Genomic DNA, 19,043 nt, shown 5'->3' with positions numbered 1-19,043 from the left:
AGACAGAGTGGAATGAATCACCAAAGAAGCGGCCGGGGGATGGAGGGCAAAATGGGCTCAGGAGGGGATAGGCCTGTAGCAGAGGCCAGCTGCCTCCTGAGCCGACCGTCCCCAAAACATACATGCGGCCCAGGTGCACGGAGTTCCGGTTTGGCAAAGCACGGTGATGGGGCACGCGGCCAGAACTGCAGCGGCTGCTCGGGCGAGCATGTGCGCAACAGCCCACAGGTGGGAACAACCCCAGTGCCCCCAGCCGAGAACTGGATTAACAAATGGGATCTCTCCCTGCAACGGAGTGTCACTCAGCCATGGGAAAGAGGCGGAGCGCCGATTCGGGGATGCAGTGTGGAAGGACCTGGAGAACATCAGGCGAAGTGAAGGAAGCAGATGCAAAAAGTCATCTACTCAGTAACTCCTTTCTATGAAATGTGCAGCACAGGCCAATCCGGACAAGAAGTAGGCCCGGAGCTTGGGGGCAGGAGGGATTGGGGGCGGGGGGACTGTTTTATGGGTAAGGGGTTTTCTTCCCCTTTTTTGGTGGTAAGAACACTTAAGAGGAGATCTACCCTCCTGACAGATTTTTAAGTGTGCAGGACAGTATTGCCAACTGCAGGCACAAAGCTGGGCGCCAGGTCTCCAGAACTTACTCTTCTGGCGTGACTGAAACTCTACACCCCTCGAATAGCAACTCCCCACTTCCCTGTCCCCTTGGCCCCTGGTGCATACCATTCTACCCTCTGGCTCTTTGAGATGGACTCTATTTTAGATAAAAGTACAATCACGGGGGGGGGTTTCTTTTGAAAATTAGTAACTAGACGGAGATGGTGGTAGCACAGCATTGGGAAGGTCCTAAATGCTACTATGACTCAGTTTAAAAAAAAAAGAAAAAAAGTTCCCTCACAAAAAAAAGAATGGAAGGAAGCTACTGCACACCACAGGCCCCTTGCACAGCCACAGCTGGAAAAGCCTGAGAAAAATAGGGGGAGCACCGTGGCTGGGGAAGCAGCCCCTTATTGAATTTCTATGACATTCTGGTGCCGGCAACTCCGTAAAGAAGCCACAATCTCAGGATTGAAGTCATAGTCTCACAGGGGAGGCGGACAAGAAAACGGAAATGAACAGCACACCAATTTCTAGGAAGCCTTACGATGCATACAAGTCCAGGAATGAGGGTATGGCTGATGCCCTATCAGGGTGGGGACTGTTCAGGGAAGGACTTCAGGCAAAGGGAACAGTATCTGTGCACTGGGAACAGCAGGAAGTTTGCTATGGTGTGTGCAGAGAGCCGTGGGGCCACAGTGGGGCAGGGGGGTGAGCCTGACACCCCCAGGATGAACTCGTGTTCTGCTGTGGTGCCCGGGCTTCATCTGGTTCACTTCGAAGCTCTGGAAGTGCATCCCGATTGCAGCTGGTCTCTGCTGAGTACCGGAGAATGGGCTGGCAAAGCTCAGAGACGGGGAGCCCGCTCTGGAGGAGGATGCAGCAGCGCTGGAGGGAAGGACTCAGGGCCTGCACTAGCCATGAGGGCAAGGAGGGAGGGATGGCATGCGCTGACCAGGGCAGCTGCGCAAGTGGCAGGTGATGACCAGGTGTCTCCACTGGGACACGCTAATGGAAACCTCCGAGAGTCCACTGGAGTCTGGATCTGGGGTTTAGAAGAGAGATGTGGGTGATGGGTGTACGTGTGGGATAGAGATTCACTGAAATCCAAGAAGGCAGAAGACAGGACGCAAGGTTAACTCTAACATCTGAAAGGCAAGTGCAAGGGGTGAAGGAAGCCAAGGTTACTCAGAAGTTCCCAAAACCACAGGAGAAATACCAACAGGGTGGGGTTATGGATGTGAAGAAAGACGAGCTGGAGGCAGGATCAGTTCCTCACTACTGATAGATTTCACTTGTTCCTCGAGAACTGCAGTGATACACACTGAGATTGTGTGTGATTGTGTGTGTGTGTGTGTTCAACTGAGCCTCACAATTTCATGAGCAACAGGGCATATGTGCTAGTCCCATTTTGCTGAGGATACTGAGGCCAGAGAAGTCAAGCATCTTGCCTAAGTTGGGGGTTTGCGAGTGGTAGTGCAGGGCCTGGAACCCTTCACATGGTGCCCCCTCCCTTGCTGTTTCTGGGTGCTCTCTGATTACTCTGGTGGGAAGGGAAACATCTGGGGCCCAGAAAACGAGGATTCTTCATGGCCTAGAGGGCTAAAGTGCCTCAAAGTTCCCCACCAGGAACTCTGAGGAAAAAACCTAAGATAGGACCAGTTCAGGACTGACGTCCCTGTGCACAGAAGTCACTCTCAGCTGCCTGACCACAACCACCTGCGGTCATTTCCTGCTAACATCGGACTAACCCACCGAAAGGGTGACAAGAACAGAAAAAGCAGATGGCACACCACCAGTCTGCCACTGATATGTCACCTCAGACTCCAAATGTGGCATGTGGTGGATCAGTAAAAGGGTGCGATCCCATTTCCTAAAGCACCGGATGCCCTCCGTATTGAAATACATGTGTGCATCTGTACGTTCGTGTAAGCACAGAAAACATCTGGGAGGATCTACACTTCAATGGTGGAGGAAAGGAGGCTAGAAGCAAAATGTTTTTAGGTATTTTTAAATTTATTTGCCTGCGCATTACCTTTAGAATTAAAAACCCCAAGAAGGAAGTGTACTGGTGTCTTCATGTGGCTCTGAAATGCATCGACAGGTGGATTTGGTGGACAGAGCTATGTGACTGAGCAGGCGCAGGAAAACGTAGACTCTGGATGGTGGGGATTTGGGTGCTCACGGTAAAACCCTCAAACTTTGCTGTATGTCTGACACTTTTATAATAAAACACTGAAGGAAAAATCCCCAATAAAGATGGGAGTAGAAATCCGGTCTGGCTTTGAGACGGCAGAGCCGTCCTGTAGACATTCCTGGGCGCTGACTTCTGCCCTCTCTGCCTCAGGCGTCTCATTGGTAAAGCGAGTTTGGGCCCTGGCTCCCGTTCACGTACCCCTCCCCACACTTATGGATGAGTTCCTATCCTTGCGGTGCAGTAAGGTTACAGATCCAAGTCAATGTCCCCTGCATTCCCCACCCCCCCCACCGCCACTGACTGGCACCCCAGCAGTGAGGCCGAGGGGCAGGTTAGAATTCTCTGGGTCCCAAACAGCTTCTCGTTCCTTTTCCTAACCAAGGACTCAGGCTTGAGCACAAGAAGGTCAGATGCATTTTCTTCTGAACGATCAATTACCAGCACACAACACTTTGCGAAGCATGTGCCTCACCAGCCAGCCTGGGGCTGCAGCCTGAGCGGCAAGAAACTGTGGGCTGCCTCACCGGCTGGAGAGCACACTTCCCCGGGGCCTGGAATGGTGAGGACGGGGAAGAGCGAGGGGCTGGGAAGCTGACAGTGTGGGGAGGCCAGCGGTGTCCACACCCAGCGCGGTGCCCAGGGAGCGGCATTCTTCCCAGAGCGGAAAGCGGGAGCTACACAGATCCGGCCCCAGGCCTGAGTGGGCTGAGTAAAACTTCCTGTCCCAATCCCTGGAGCTCTGCAATCAGCAGCCCCCAGATGTCCCTGGGAGCTCAGCAGGCGGGTGGAAATGGCTGAAACTGATGCCAGGCTATCAACAGGTTCCTGTGGGATTTCCATGGGATTTCCATACTCGTCCTGCAGGAGGCTGCTGCCCGCTGTCGGCGACCCTGGGCCTGGCACAAATTGAGGCCACCTGGTAGACGGACACAAATGTCCTTTGGTATCCCCAGGTACCCACGGGAGGGGGCCTTAACCGATGCCGGTTGAGGAGAACACAGAAACGAAGCTGTGCTTTCTGCCTTTTTCTTACTGGCTCCTAACCACCACCACCACCACCACCCGGCCCGGCCCCGCCCAAGCTTCCTGATGCCCTGTGCAAAGCCAAGGTCACTGCCCAAGGGGGAGTTCAGAAGTGTTTGGTCGGGCTGGGGGTGGTGCTAAATGATGCCAATGCCTATCCCTCCAACTAGACCAGGGAGCCAAACCCGAGGCAAAACTCTCTGGCGCTACAGCGGGTGGGGCAGGGGTGGGAGGTGACTGCATACTTCTGCCCCCTCCCTGAGATATAGGGGGAGCACTCTAACAGCTGCTTTTGTCAAAGAAATATCTAGGAGGAGGAGAGAAAGGAGGCTTCACTGCTTTGGGGCGAGCTGTATACGAGGACGTCACAGAAACATCTCAGTGAATGTGAAAGACCTTTCAGGGGAGGTCTCTGGATCACTCATTTAGCTGGTAAGTGGCCATGGCTCCCAAGACGAGGTCCTTCCACTTGGCCACCTTACCTCCTTTCCTTAAAGGACCAGGCGACAGGGTCTCTTCCCTGGAAGAGGAAAGCTGGAAACCACCACCCATCCCAGTCTCAGATCTTTCTCTTCTCGTGGAACTACTATGCACGCGCGGCCCAAGAAGGGTGCAGGAGCCTAGATGGAGGGAGCTGCACTCTGCCCCCCTAGTGCCTCTGTGAGGCTGAGCTGCCCCGTGGGGAGCCCCGGCTCCCACATTCCCCAGGGGACCCCCAGAGCTGCTGGTGTCACGGAGCGGGCAGGAAGGCCCAAACAGCTACAGATCCATTTCTGCCGGCACCTGCACCCCGGGGGGAAGGCTGAAGTTGGTGCAGCTCGGAGCCGGCAGCTGAGAGCAGCACCAGACATAATGCATCGCCCCTGGTGCTGAACGGCAGTCAAGGCCCTGGTGGGAAGGAAGGTAGGAGCAGGAGGGAGAACCCCAAGCAAACGACACAGACCCCGGCTCCACCTCCTGGCCTCATTGCCAGCCCCGGAGCAGTAGAACCTGGTCCTGCAGCCTCCTCAGCAGATGCAGAGCTGCCGGCCCCATCTCCTGGCGGTTCAGGAGGGGCAGTGCCATCAATGCCAGGTCTCACCAGCTCCCTTCTTGGGAAATCTCCAGGAGAAGGGGTAACTGAGAGCAGAGACTTCCCCTACCAGCGGTGGCATCCGCAACCCAACATCCCAGATTGTGGGGCGTGCTCCAACTGTTTTGGCGGGTTGGCTGCAACGACGGAAGCCCAGAGGGGTCAGCCAATAAAGTTCAGCCGTGGAGGGCTTCATCTTTACCGAGGCTCCCCACGGCGACCCCACTCAGTCCCTTCTCTTGTAGCCCCCCGATTCTGGTGTCCCCGCTGTGGCGAGCCTCTGTGGGTCTCCTGCCCGCTGACTCCTCACTCGCCCAGCAGCCCTCTGGTCAGCAACCGCCGGAGCTCCCTCCAGCCGTCCCTCCTGGAGGAGGGGTCCCAGGGCAGACACCTCTGAGTCTGGCCCTGCTAGAGCATCTAACAATAACCCCTGGCAGGGCCCCACTGGGTTGGGCACACTCCTCGGCCAGGACGTGGTTCCTCCAGGCCTAAGAAAACGCAGGTTCCATCCCAAGCACAGGGTCTCAGCAGGAATGCAGGCCAAATAAGCACCATTTACACAAGTCTGCTGGCTCGGGGTAAACTAGCGGAGGTATTCCTGCTTTTGGGTGGGAGGAGCGTCAGATTCCCTTTCCTTTAAAGAAACTTTGTGTGACATGCAGCATTTTCAGAGCCCTGGAGTTGGGGGCAATGACTTTAGGCAGAGAGCAGGACAGAAGGTAGTTAGGACCTAAGAAGCAGGGCATGGGTCAGCACTCCAGAAGAGAGCTGAGCATCTCCTGAAGCCGTTTTGATAGCCACCAAGCTCTCCTCAATACTGCTGGCAAAGGAACCCGAAACACCCCAGAATCTACTGGGACCGTGGACTCCCGGCTGGTCTTGGAATCAAGGCCCCCTAAACTTTCCATGGACAGCTGGCCATCTATCATGCCCCCCCGCCCCCCGCCACGGTATTAGGACTCTCTTCTGTTCACAACAAAATCAGGACCGCCAGCCCATCTCCAGGCTCATTCTGCTGGCTGAGCAATGTGAAGGTCAAAACTGGAGTGCATATTCTTGAGGGCGAGCTCTCTAGTCTAACAACTACAAACATGTTGGAAAGGGAGAGAAACTAAAGGCCCATTCAAGCTCACTGCATTGACCCACAAAAGTGGGACCCACCAACTCCTCCCTCATCTCCTAGGGGTCCTGAGTTCAGAGCCGCTGTGGAGGAGAAGGAAGGATGGAACATTCAGTGCTCTGGGGTCAGGCACTCTCCCTGCACCCTCAGCACGCGGTGGCTATTCACAAGCCTTGCGAGCCAGGTGCTTGCCTTGGGAGTTCCAGTTCCTGCTCTTCACATTTCTCTCGAGCACTGGGTGGACCAGTTAAACTAGTCTTGCCTTTCCTAAGTTGGTTTTTTTTAAATCTGGCAGGCCGCTACTGGAGGCTTTCCAACCCACAGCTCAGGCCAACCCTCATAATAAGAAAAATACTACTTTCTATTTGCCTCATTTAGGAGGTTTCTACTCTTTTTCCTTTGGCGGTTAACTAAATTTCATCTTATATAACCACTGTAAATTTTCTAGAAATTTCCCCAATTAGTGCCAGCAATTACAGAAAATGTGTGTATGTGTGTGTGTAGATGAGAAATCTCCAGGGGAGTGACCATGAGTTCTGGTGAATCTTCATAAGAAAACAGCATTTCGCTCTCTATCCACTAAGACCGACCTATCTTGCCCACTCTCCAGAAGATTCTGGGAGCGCCACACTTTACAGATTCTTTAAGTCTCCTCACATTGCTTTTACACAGAAAAGATAAAGTGAAGGTGGAGAGGATGGGATGATGAGGAATCATGGGTAAAGTATGTTATCGGCAAAACCAAAATAAACACCCAGACATCCTGACTTGGGTGGCCTATGGCCCCTGAAAGCCCTGTCCTTTACGTGAATTACAACAGGCCCTAGACCAGCTCTGGAGACTTCCACTCCACATACACTCCCCAGGTGGCAAACGCCTTCTCTAATCTGGAAGGTTCAGAAGTCTTCAACGAACACAGAGACTGGCTCCCGGGAGCCCAGCCATGAAGGCGTAAGTGTCCAGAGAGAGAGGCCAGCCATCATTTGTGAAGCATCTTCATGGCCTTAAGTCAAATCCCACCAATAGGACCGGATGCAACATGCCTCTCCTTGCCTCTGCCGGGAAGGACTGGCTTTTGCAAAAAAGGACCTTGAGTTTAAAGCCTCTAGTTTACAAACACACAGACACAGACACAGACACACACACACACACACACACCCTGAAGAGGTGGCTTTCAATGAGAGGAATAGGGGAAAATGGGGCCAGAATGGGAAAAGCTGCAGTTCTGTCCCAGACTGGTTGGCCATCTTCCTCTAAGGGGACTCTGAGTTTTGACTTCTGTGGGCGGCCATGCCGGCTCTCCCGTGGAAGTGAAGGGGACAGGCAGAGGAGGCCCTGCCCTGTGGCTGTGGGGACAGAGGAGAGCTCCAAGCAGCACCCGGCACGTGCAAGGCCCTCACCTTCCCTGTTCTATGAATGGGGTGTGCGGGTACCTCTCACTCAGGTGGCCCAAGAGCACTCCGTCCTCCGCAGCTGCCCTTGCAGAGTTCTCCCTGATGACGTCAAGAGCCCACAGTCCTCTCGGGTGGAGCCCACTCTGAGGCTGCTTTGTGTTCTTATGACAGCAAGGCAGTGTCTACACAGAGCTCTCCCCAGCCACCCACAGGACAAAAAGCGGTCTTCATGAGGGCTGTGCACATGTGGAGAATAAGTGAACACAGTTTCTGAGGCCACGGTTGGGGAGGGCTGTGGGCCACGGGAGAAGACTCGTGTCCCTCCATGGTCCCAGGCAGAGACGAGGAGCAGCAAGAACAAAGTGGAGCTAGCGCATCCTTTAAGGAACGTACACTGACGAGTCTGACAGGAAGCCCAGAGCTCACATTATGATGTTTCAGAAAAGCAGCAGCAGCAGCGGTGTCTAGGGACAGGCAGCGGCTGTCCACAGGGTAGAAGAGGGGCTTCCGGGGCACCAGGTGGGAAATAAAGGGGAAGGAACACTAGGGGCGGGGGCGGGGCCACAGCTTGCCCTGTAGCCGGTGCTCCAACCCAAGCAAACAGGACCAGACTGAGTGTAGCCCTGCCCACACGCATGCAGAATCGGCTGAGCAAGTAAGAGATAAGGGAATAGCAGGGTGTGTTTTTAGGAGGAGTAGATCAGATTTGTCAGATGCACTTTACAGGAACAATATGGAATCATCAGGCCTCCCTAGGCTAATGCTATAGGGAGGCAGGAGTGCCTCTGGGTCTGAGGAGGCAGGAGGCCAAGGACAGCTCTGGAAGGAGAGTCAACCCGGGGAAACTTTCGTCAGGATGGGGCTCAAGTGATCCCAGGCTCACCTCCTAGCCAGTCCACAGACTGGGAAACCACAGAATTCGTCCCGAGCACTGCTATGACTTCAACCCCAGAAGGCAGCCTCGTGATGGGGTTGGGACACGCCCCCTCAGACCCAGTGCCTGTTCTTGCAGAAGATGCATTCCTCCAGTGAACATGGTCGGAAGGCCAGATTAAGCACGTTAACAGTGGAAGACCAGAGAGCTGTGAGCAGCCCACAGCGCCCAGCACCGAAGAGAGCTCAGTCCACTCTGGAAAATGACGACAGGAGACCCACGGATGGGCTCACATCTTTGAGGGTGACCGTCTCGATCAACGCCAGCTCTAACTTCCTGGGCACTGACCGCGTGCCAGGCTCTGTACTGAAGGGTTTGAGGTGTAAATGTCTTACATTATTCTGACAGAAATCCTAAGAGCCAGGTTACTGACAGTTCCATTTCACGGACCAGAACACCAAGGCTCTGCTAAGCTGAGCAGCTTGTCTAAGATTGTACGGTTAGTAAGTGATGGAGGCAGACTTTGAATTCAGATCTTTACCCACAGCATACCGGGCAGATGGCGACACTTTCTTCATCCACAGAGGTGCCGTGTTTCATGGGATGGCCTGGCCTGGTAATTCTACCCCTGGTGCACTCCCTGCTCAGCTCTGAGGCAGCCTCCAAGGTAGGAAGCAGTGTGGCCTTGGTGGACTGACTAGGTGGCAGGTCAGCATTTTTAGTCCCTGAAGGGTGTCCACTTACTGAACTTATTCTGCTATGCACACCAGCGGCACAGATGCCCCCTCCCCCGAGGAGGTGGTGTTCCCCCCAGGCCCTCCACTGGCAGGTGTGTAAACGGGCAAAGGCCTAACTGAGCAACCCGAGAAACTGGCCAGTGCCATGGGCCTGACCCCCAGCCGGGCCTTCCTTCCTGTTCTGCTCTGCTTCCTCCCCAGCTGCTGCACCAAGATCCCTGGAACAGTTGATTCCTCGACACTGTGCAGGCATTCCTGCCGGAAAGCGGGGCACCAATGCTGTCCAGAGCCACACGAAGTTGGGAAGACCCTCATTCGGAGGTTCCCCCAGCCAAACCCTTACCGTTGTAGGAGAGGCGAGGTTTGCTCAGACACATTATAAAGTGCATTTCCATCTCATCAGAAGCCACAGACTTGGAACAAATGGGGCACTTGAAACCTGAAAGAGAGGAAAACAGTATGAAATGCTTCTTCCAAACCAAGCACACCCACAACCGACACAGAGGCCCCTAGACTGCTATGGCCATGTGGGGTGAGAGTCAACGTGGAGAATTCCAATCTAGATACACCCTAGCCCTGATCTTTTCTTCATTAATTCTGTTATTTTATCACAGCCTCCCAACTCCCACTGGCCCCTCGGCGAAACTTATCAGAAGGCATGGCAGCTGGTTTGAGTTTTATTTTCCTTTAGACCCTCTCCCAAGGGGGTCGAGTGGGCAGCAGGGATAGGCAGGAATGCAATCAAGGCAAACAAATCGTCAGTCTTTGAGTAACAAAGCATTTAATACTCTTCCTCCTCACGGCCCTCAAAGCACTTGGCTGGGCCACCTGTGGCAGCGAGCCTGACAGCGGTCAGGTCAGCACCTCCATCCCTCCCCCGACCTCCCGGAACCAGGCAGCACCTCCATCCCTCGCCCAAGGCACCTGGGGCCTCCCTGTGGCTCAGGCAGCTGTCCTCTGAGAGTATGGAGCAGCAGGGTGGCCCTCCGGAGCCCTCCCAGATGCCACGCGCGCCTTGGCCGTATGCCACTAAGAGTAACAGCTGTTGCACAACGCCCGGGGGACACAGGGTGGTGTGACCCTGCTGTCCCACTACCAGGGGAGTCTGGACTGCTTGTACATCTGAGCAGTTTCATCAGAACTGTACCCCTATTGGAGATTTCCACTGAGAATCTTCTGAGCTGAACTCCATTAAGCAAACCCAGTCCCTTGACTTATTTATAAACAACTTTTTAAAGATAAATGATTTCCAATTTCCCCCATTTTATTTTTATTGAAATTATTTTCAAATGATCGACTCTGTTCCATTCTACCAAAAGGATCTAATACCACTGGAAGGTTATTACTTATTTGTCCACATCTAATTTCACACGTTGCAGCTTCTCCCTTTTGTGACTGTAATTCTTACCCACCCAGCCTGGATTTCTTAGGTCCAATACAGCACATCTAAATCTTGTTGTGAAAATTTGACTCTCCTGGTAACTTTTCAGTCTAAGTGTTCCATGCACAGTTTCACTGGATGCTGGTAATATCTGTCGGCAACACTTCCTATGACACAGACAAAAGCCGGAGGGCTCGTATTGACTGTTCACTGCTCCCAGACGGAGGAGGAGGTCACACCTTTCTTCCCAGGGCCTTGCTCATTCTGTATGGAAAGCCCTGTACTTTGACAGCTGTGGGTGCAGAGACAGGAAGCAAGCCAGCTCCTGTGTTCCCATGTAGGGCACAAGCACTTTGTTTAAAGTCTTCTCCAAACCCTCCTCTTTTCAGTGACAATGAACTATAGGACCAGAAAGAAAATCCAGGGTCTGGTTAACTGTGGACAAAGTGGAGTTCAGACTCCGTGGCATAGTCACCATTTTCCCGACCCCTCTCCTCAAAAATCGTGAGCATCCTGTGTCTCAGCTAAAAAGTCTTGCGAGTGCTATCAATCCAAAGATTCTGGCCAAGCTTGGAGCAAGGGCTGTACTTTCTGATCTCTGGGTGATTATGAATCCATTAATAACAAAACCAGAAGACAAAAGAAACACGGTAGGGGGAGGGTCCATCGCCAGTTTTCTGGCAAAACCCGATCTCAGATGCGCCAGGCTGATTCTTTTCTAACCCAGTTTAGAAATCTACAGACACAGTGTGACACACGTGGTGGACAGGTGAGTAATGAACTTGAGTCTTGTACAACGAGGCTATCTCCACATCTACCCTAGGTCCCTCCGAAGCCTTGGTTCTGTCCTCATGCCCAGGCCCTGCAAATAAACCAATATTAAGGAATATTTTCTTTAGAGATTCCTTCACCGTTTTTTTCTGACTCAAAAGACCAAGGTTTTATGTTCCCTTAAATGACTACAGGACATTTCTAGTTTAAAAACTTGTTACGTTAGCACCTTGTCTGCAGGCTGAGGGCTCAGAGCTGAGGGCATGCCAGGGTGGACACGCTCTGGACTAGCTCCTCCAACACCGGGCCCCAATACTGTCGCTGGGAGGTGCTAAAGTGAACTGTTACTACTGATAAAAGGCCTTACACTTCACATTACTCACTTTCCTGATAACCTAGAACAGATTCGTGGTTATCACTATAATAGCATCAATCACGCCTGCATCCCAACATGACTTCTTGAATGCAGGACAGGGAGTCAAGTTATAGCTAAGGTACTGGGACGTAGGCCACCCAATGAGAAGGTCTACAAGGAAATGTCACCGGACATTTATGTCCTAGAAAAAACAAACCAAGGTGAGACTCCCAGGTTTAGGCCAGTGCCCTCATTGTAATGAGAAAGAGGCCCTGAAGAAGACTCAGGCTCAAACACTTGTGGGGGTGGGGCTGAAACTGGTCAGATTTCTTAGCTGGCCATCTCAAGTCCTTTCTATCCAGGAAGAAGGAGCCGACTACACTTGTGATGTTGTGATTTACAATAAGAACTATGTATTTGGTCTTCGTCCTGTTCCTGGCACAGAGTTCCTAACACCCTGGGAATTTCCTAACATAATAAGACCAGTAGTATTTGGTCTTTTGTCACTGGCTCCTGAAATAGCTCCAGAGCCATAGGGTGAAAGGAATGTCTTGTTACTCATAACGAGTCCCTTTCAACCACACCAAAATTTATGTTAATGAGGTCACTTTGGGACAGTTCCTTGGTAAACTAAGGATGAGGGCTAGTTGCAAGGCGAACCAACCAGCTGATTAGAGGGTCCTACCCCTCAACTTCTGGGGAGGGGTGGGGGCTAGAGATGGAGTTCAATCACCAATGGCCACTGACTTCATCAGTAATGCCTATGTAATAAAGCCTCCATAAAAACCCCAGAGGATGGGGCTCCGAGAGCTTCCAGGGTGGTGAACACATGAAGATTCAGGGAGGGTGGTGCCCCACAACAGGGCACGGGGGCTCCATGTCCTGTCCCCATACCTTGCCCTCTGCATCTCTTCCATCTGGCTGTTCCTGAGTTATATCCTTATATAATAAATCGGTAATCAAGTAAGTAAAGTGTTTCCGAGTCCTGTGAGGTGCTCTAGCAAATTACACGAACCGAGAAGGGGGTCATGGGAACGTCTGATTAAGAGCCAGTCAGGCAGAAGCAAAGGTGACAACCTGTACTTGTGATTGGGGTCTGAAGTGGGGGGCATTCTTGGGGGATGGAGCCCTTAACCTGTGCGGTCTGGTGCTATCTCCGAGTAGACAGTGTTGAAATTGGGTTAACTGCTTGGTGGTGCTGGGAAAACACTTCAGAACAGGGTTTTAAGAAGAGGTGGGCTGGAAAACATTACACCGGGAGAGGAAGCACCATTGTGGTAGGAAGAGACCTACAGTTTAGCCAAAGCAGCGTTAGTGCCACTTGCATGACCTTCCTCTGGAATGGGGGGCGGGGTTAAGGATCAAAAAATAATTCAGGGTCTATTACGTGAGTGAGAAATGACAAGAGGACCTGGGTTTTCCAGCTTCGAGATGTGGTAAGTAATCTACACTCCCTGGACCTCCGTGTTCTCATTGGAAAAAAAGAAGACTTTGCCTCTCTCTTGCAAGGCTCAGATGAGGTAAGAAAACTGAAAGCGCCCGATGAAGAAGCTAATCAAATGTACCATCAAGCCCGGCAGCCCTGAATGAGGAGGAAGGAAGAAGAGGACTGGGGAAGGATTTGGGGGGCCGGGAGGTGGGGGGTGGTGGAGCAGCAGGGCACAGAGGCCACAGGTAACGCAAAGTGTGCCCGGGCGTAGGGGTGGCCATCTCTGCTTGTCCCATCTGTTTCCTCTGAACTTCTGGAGCGCCGTGCATGGCACTTTCCACACTGCCCGTGTGGAACGAGGCTCCCTGTTCAGCCTCTTGCATGTGATGGCAGACAACAGCTTGCGTGCACTGAGCTGTTACTCTAAGTGAGCAGCCAATGGGCCGTATGTGTCTGCATTTACGAGATTATGGAGTGGGCACTACTGTTACCTGCGTGTGCCCCGCTTGCCGAGCTGGGTGACGGGTGGGCTGGTCTAAGGAGGAGGCGATCTAGGCAAAAGGAACATAAACACTACATAGACGCTGGGTATTAGTAAATAATAACTTCAAATCCTCCACCCTGTCCCAGCAATTTCTTCTGAAGCACTGTGGGCCTGGATAATCTCATAAACGGAAACAATCGAGAATTTTTTTTCTTGTTCCTGGGCACTGTGTTAACATGGAGCTTGGCACGGAGCCTGTAGCACTGGTTGTTAAGGTGCCGAGTTTGCAAATTACCTCTTAAATGGAAAATAAAGGACATGAAGTAAGAGGGCTGGAAAGACAAGGAGAGCTAAGGGGAAAAAACTAATGTCCCCACGTTCTTTCCTGAAAGGGCATCCGACGACCAAGATGGATGCTACCACTCTACTACCCCAATCTTTTCTTGCAAATGTCCAGTCACACGATTCAGCATCAACAGCCCTACAGAATGATAAATACTGTGATCTTCATGAGCTATCCGAAGGTGAAAACAGCTAGGAAATTTTGATACCATTTGGGAAAAAAATTTAGGACAAATTAAAATCAGCCCTGTGGACAAAGACAAAGGTTCACAAAGTCACCATGTGGACGAGACTGAGTCAAATTTCAGAAGAGCCCTTCATCAGCACTCAGGAAGTATGTGCAGGACACGCTTTGTCTTCCTTCACGAGAGCCACAGGCGGAGCCTTTGGGACAGACTCTCCCTGCCTGCACCTGAGACCTGACTGCCCACGGCACCCTGGGAGCTGGGAGGCGGACAGCACGCGCACGCTTTCCCTCTCCCTATCTTATCAGAGGCAGGGCCCTGCACGTGTTGGGGCTTTAATATGGGCCACTGACAGAGTGAAGGGCCGGCTAGCTCCTTATTGCTGGCCAAGTCTGACAGCAGTTCCTCTCCCACTGGGATGTGGCAGAAGCAAGGAAGTTACAGGGTTCCTGGTCCTTCGCTGCCAACCTCTCAAAATGAGGAACGGATGAATGACAGGGCACCAAGGGGAATCTGTCTGTAATGCCCTGATTCTGCCCTGGATGGGCTCTACCAAGCAAACGCTGCTACAGGCTTCCTCTACCCCAATCTAGAGGCGCCCTTCTAATGGGGACCTTACTTCTGCTCTTTCTTGTCATCAAAGCAGCTCAAAATTATACAGCCAGAACAGCCCACGGGAGTGTGATCAGCCAGAGCCCAGCTGCTTCCTGTCTTTCAACAGCAGATTGCATAAATGGGGGAATCCTCAGCTGGGCTACAAAGCAGAGCTCCTGGGAGAAGACAAACCCGCACTCGCCACCCAGTGCGGGGCCTTGACCCCTGTAACTGCAAGGTCAGGGTAAGCCCACCAGTAGGTGAACCAACAGAGACCCAGGGGAATGCACACACAGTCATGTATGGTAAGCATCTTCCTGCACCCGGGTCCTTCCAGGACAGGGCAACTGGCTCAAGTAACTATCCTCCCAGGCATCCACAACATTTATCTTGTGATGTAAATCAGTTTTTCTCATTTGCCAAAACTGCAACCTTCTCCTTTAAGACCTGATTTCTCGGGGCGGGACGTGTGCTCCGCATGTTGCCCCAGTTCCCTCCCTGACCCTCCCTCCTATGCTGATGCGCTATTTTAACGCTGCCCCAGTTCTGCCTGTCTCTGGGATCACCTAAAGGGAGAAGAATCTAAAGAAGCAACCAAGGAAAAGGAAGCCAGGCCATCCAGGCAGGACCTCCTGTCCCAGGGAAGAGGGGCTGATGTAGATTCCCCTCACCCAGGGGGGCTCAGAGAGCACCACCCTCAACACCATGTCCCTACTGTTCAGTTCCTAGTTTCCAGCCTGGATCCTTCCCTCTCACATCCTGTGGTGCGTGTCTGTGAAATGAGATTTGACTAAACGAATTTGGTAAAATGGGATTTTTTATAAAGATTGTATTTATTTGAGAAAGAGAGAGAACAGCACGCATAAGTAAGGGGAGCAGCAGAAGGTGAGGGAGAAGCAGACTTGATAATGCAGGGCTCCATCCCAGGACCCTGGGAGCATGACCTGAGCCGAAGACAGAGGCTTAACCAACTGAGCCACCCGAGCACCCCTGTAAAATGGGATTTATTACAAAAGAAAGACCAAGGGGTAGCAAGGGATGACTTTCGTTGACATTTTTATACCACCAGAGAGGGGTCCCAAGAGCAGAGGCTGTGGGTACCCCATTCTTCACACCTACTTTCCCGCCCAACCCCTGAGAAGTAACTGGAAACCGATGCACAATTTATGAGTTGGTAAGGCACTCTTGCCTGGAGAACATTCTGGACTAGGAAAAGGCCCAGCAGTTCTGACTTGCTTCTTTCAACACCTCTCTTCTGGACTCAGTCTCTGCAGTTCCATTCCAGGGACTGAGGCTCACCTGTTGCCTCAGGAGCCAAGAAAATTCTCATAAGTGGATATTAGGAGACAGCCACACCGACACCTAAAATCAGTTTAACGTGTGTGTGTGTTTATTTTAACATGTCTGTTGTGATGGTTAACTCTATGTGTCAACTTGGCTGGGTCATGGGGTACCCAAATATTTCGTTAAACATTATTTCTAGGTGTGTTTGTGAGGGTGTTCCTGGATGAAATTTAACATTTGAACTGGTAGACTAAATAAAGCAGATTGCCTTCCCCAACGTTGGTGGGCAGTGTCCAATCCATTGGAAATGCCGAACAGAATAAAAGATGGAGAAAAAGAGGTTTTGAGCTGTCTGCCGCACTGATCTGGGGCACTGGTCTTCTGTCGTCAGACTGGGACGTACAGTATTCGTTCTCCTGGTTCTCAGGCCTTCACACTCAAACTGGAACTAACTCCAGAAGGTGTTCCTGGATCTTGAGCTTGCAGATGACAGATCATGGAATTTCTTAGTTTCCATAACTGCATGAGCCAATTCCTTACAATAAATCACTTTCTCTTTCCCTCTCTCCTTCCCCCCGCAACTGGCTCTGTTTCTCTGGAGAACCCCAATACATCTATTTATTAAATTGCCAAACAATAAAGTTTAAAAGACTGGCAACATCAAATGTTGGCGAGGATGTAGAGCAACTGGAACTCTCAGGCATTGTTGGCAGGAGCCATTTTGGGAAATGGTCTGGTAGTTCTTTATAAAACAAAACATACCTGGCCTGACCTAAGCAACTCCTCATTTACATAATTACCCAAAAGAAATGAAGACCTATGTCTACAAATAGATGTTTGTAAGAATTTTCATCACAGCTTTAGTCATAACAAGCAAAAACTGGAAATAACTCAATTGTCCATCAAAGGAATGGGTACACTAACTGTGGCATGATGGAATACAATGGAACCCTACTCAGCAATGAAAAGCAATGACTACTGATACATGCAACCACATGGATGGATATTAAAAACATGCTGAGGAAGGACAGAAAAGAGCACACATTATGATTCCAAATGTATGAAGCTTTACAACAGGGAAAACTCTGTAGTGAAAAAAATCAGAACAGTGCCCGTCTCTAGGAGTTAAGAATTGGGGCAGAAATGAACTGAAAAGGGGATGCGAGACCTTTTGGGTGTGATGAAATGTTCTATATCATGAAGACGGTCTGGGTTACACATATGCATGTACATGTCAAAATTCAGTGAATGTACACTTAAGATTTGAGATTTCATTGTTTGTAAATTTTATCTTAACCAGAAAAAAAAAACTAAGCAAATATTGAACTATAGTTAATGATATACATGCTGAAGCATTTGGAGCAACGTGTACTGATGTGTGCATTGAAATGAGATGCATCAAAAAATGATGCATAAGTCAAATTTCTTTCCACTTTCCTGTACGTTTGAAATTTTCATCATAAATCACCAATAAAAGTATCAAGTAGTGAGGGGGGTGTGTGTGTGTGTGTGTGTGTGTGTGTGTGTGTGTGTGTGTGTGCGTGCATACACTAATTTAGCTACAGTGGTCAGGGAAGGCCCCTCTGATGGGGATACAGGTGCCAGAGAACTTGGTGTGTTAGGGACAGTGAAGGTCAAGGTCACAAGCACAGTAAGTACCAGGGGTGGCAGGTGACAGTGGGGACATGCTCTCTTACAAATTTCAATTATAAATTGCAGGATTTAACAGTTTCAGGTCTTGTACTAAAGTCTTTAATCCACTTTGAGTTGATTTTTGTGTATGGTGTAAGATAGGGACCCAGTTTCATTCTTTTGCATGTGGATAACCAATTTTCCTAACACTACTGAACAGACTATCCTTTCCCCATTGTGTAGTCTCAGTGCCTTTGTAAAAAATTAATTGACCGTATATGCATGGCTTTATTTTTGGCCTCTATTCTGTTCCATTGGTCTATGCATCTGTTTTTATGCCAATACCATACCGTTTTGATTACAATAGCTTACTAACATAGCTTGAAATCAGGAAGTGTGATACCTCCAGCTTTATCCTTCTTTCTCAAGATTACTTTGGCTATTCAGAATCTTTTGTGGTTCCATACACATTTTAGGACTGTTTTTCCTATTTTTGTGAAAAATTCTACTAGAATTTTGATATGGATTGCACTGAATGTGTAGATCACATTTTAACAATATGAATTCTTCCAATCCATGAACGTGGAATGTCTTTTTATTTATTTGTGTCTTCTTCAATTTCTTTCATCAATGTCTTATAGCTTTCAGCGTACAAATCTTTCACCTCCTTGGTTAAATTTATTCCTAAGTATTTGTTTTTGTTGCTACTGTAAATAGTTTCCTTTTTTCTTTTTTTTTAAAGAGTTTATTTATTTATTTGACAGAAGGAGAGAGACAGCAAGAGAGGGAACACAAGCAGGGGGAGTGTGAAAGGGAGAAGCAGGCTTCCCACTGAGCAGGGAGCCCGATTTGTGGCTCGATCCCAGGACCCTGGGATCACGACCTGAGCTGAAGGCAGACGCTTAACGACTGAGCCACCCAGGCGCCCCTGGAATAGTTTTCTTAATTTCTTTTTCAGATACGTCATTGACTACTGAATTTATTTATTAGATAAAACATTTTTTTGGTGGAGGCTTTAGGGTTTTCTATACAATATTATGTCATGTGATACTTTGCTTTTTCATTCCCAATTTGGATGACTTTTATTTCTTTTTCTTGCCTAATTGCTCTGGCTAAGACTTCTAATACCATGTTGAATAAAGGTCTGAGTATAGGATTGTTGTTTTCCTTTTCTCCCTCAAAGGTCTACAGATAAAATTCTACCATATTCTAGTTTTTTGGTGTTGCAAATGGAAAATTTGATTCTAGTGTGATTCTTTTTCCTTTTGTAAATAATATATTCCTTCAGGCTGAAAACTTGAAAGAGTTTTCCTTTCATCCTTAGAGTTCAGATATTTTACAAGGATATGCTTAGATGTTTCTTAGTTACCTAGTGGTAAGTCATGAGTGCCCTTCACCATTTCTAGTGTCCCTCCTTCTAGCTATACATTATAGTAGGATTGCACTTGCTTACTCCCTTTGAAGTTAAAGGTGAGGTTGTGATTTGCTATGGTTAGTGAAATGTGAGTAGAAGTAATGTATACACTGCCAAGCAGACTTGAAGCATTAGCTCATGATTCACCAGAGACC

The 19,043-nt window shown here is 50.1% G+C and overlaps 1 long non-coding RNA gene across 2 annotated transcripts; it reads right to left on the bottom strand.

Moving 5' to 3' along the window:
• Nucleotides 1–563: 563 nt before the first annotated feature.
• On the bottom strand, nt 564–14,152 carry LOC112819252 (uncharacterized). Of its 2 annotated transcripts, none has more exons than XR_003206791.2 (3): nt 13,445–14,151; nt 9,361–9,456; nt 564–1,645 (listed from the first exon to the last, which is right to left on the bottom strand). It is a non-coding gene; the product is annotated as an uncharacterized lncRNA (long non-coding RNA). The 2 variants fall into 2 exon arrangements; XR_003206792.2 differs by lacking the exon at nt 564–1,645 and adding an exon at nt 3,203–3,713 and having other exon boundaries at nt 13,445–14,152.
• Between the last annotated feature and the right edge of the window lie 4,891 nt (nt 14,153–19,043).

This window comes from Callorhinus ursinus, unplaced genomic scaffold (genome assembly GCF_003265705.2).
Source record: "Callorhinus ursinus isolate GAN/ISIS: 27379988/994484 unplaced genomic scaffold, GSC_fseal_2.0 scaffold673, whole genome shotgun sequence".
Classification (NCBI taxonomy): Eukaryota; Metazoa; Chordata; class Mammalia; order Carnivora; family Otariidae; genus Callorhinus; species Callorhinus ursinus.
The sequence above is the reverse complement of the archived record's forward strand: the minus strand, read 5'-3'. Positions and strand labels throughout refer to the sequence as shown.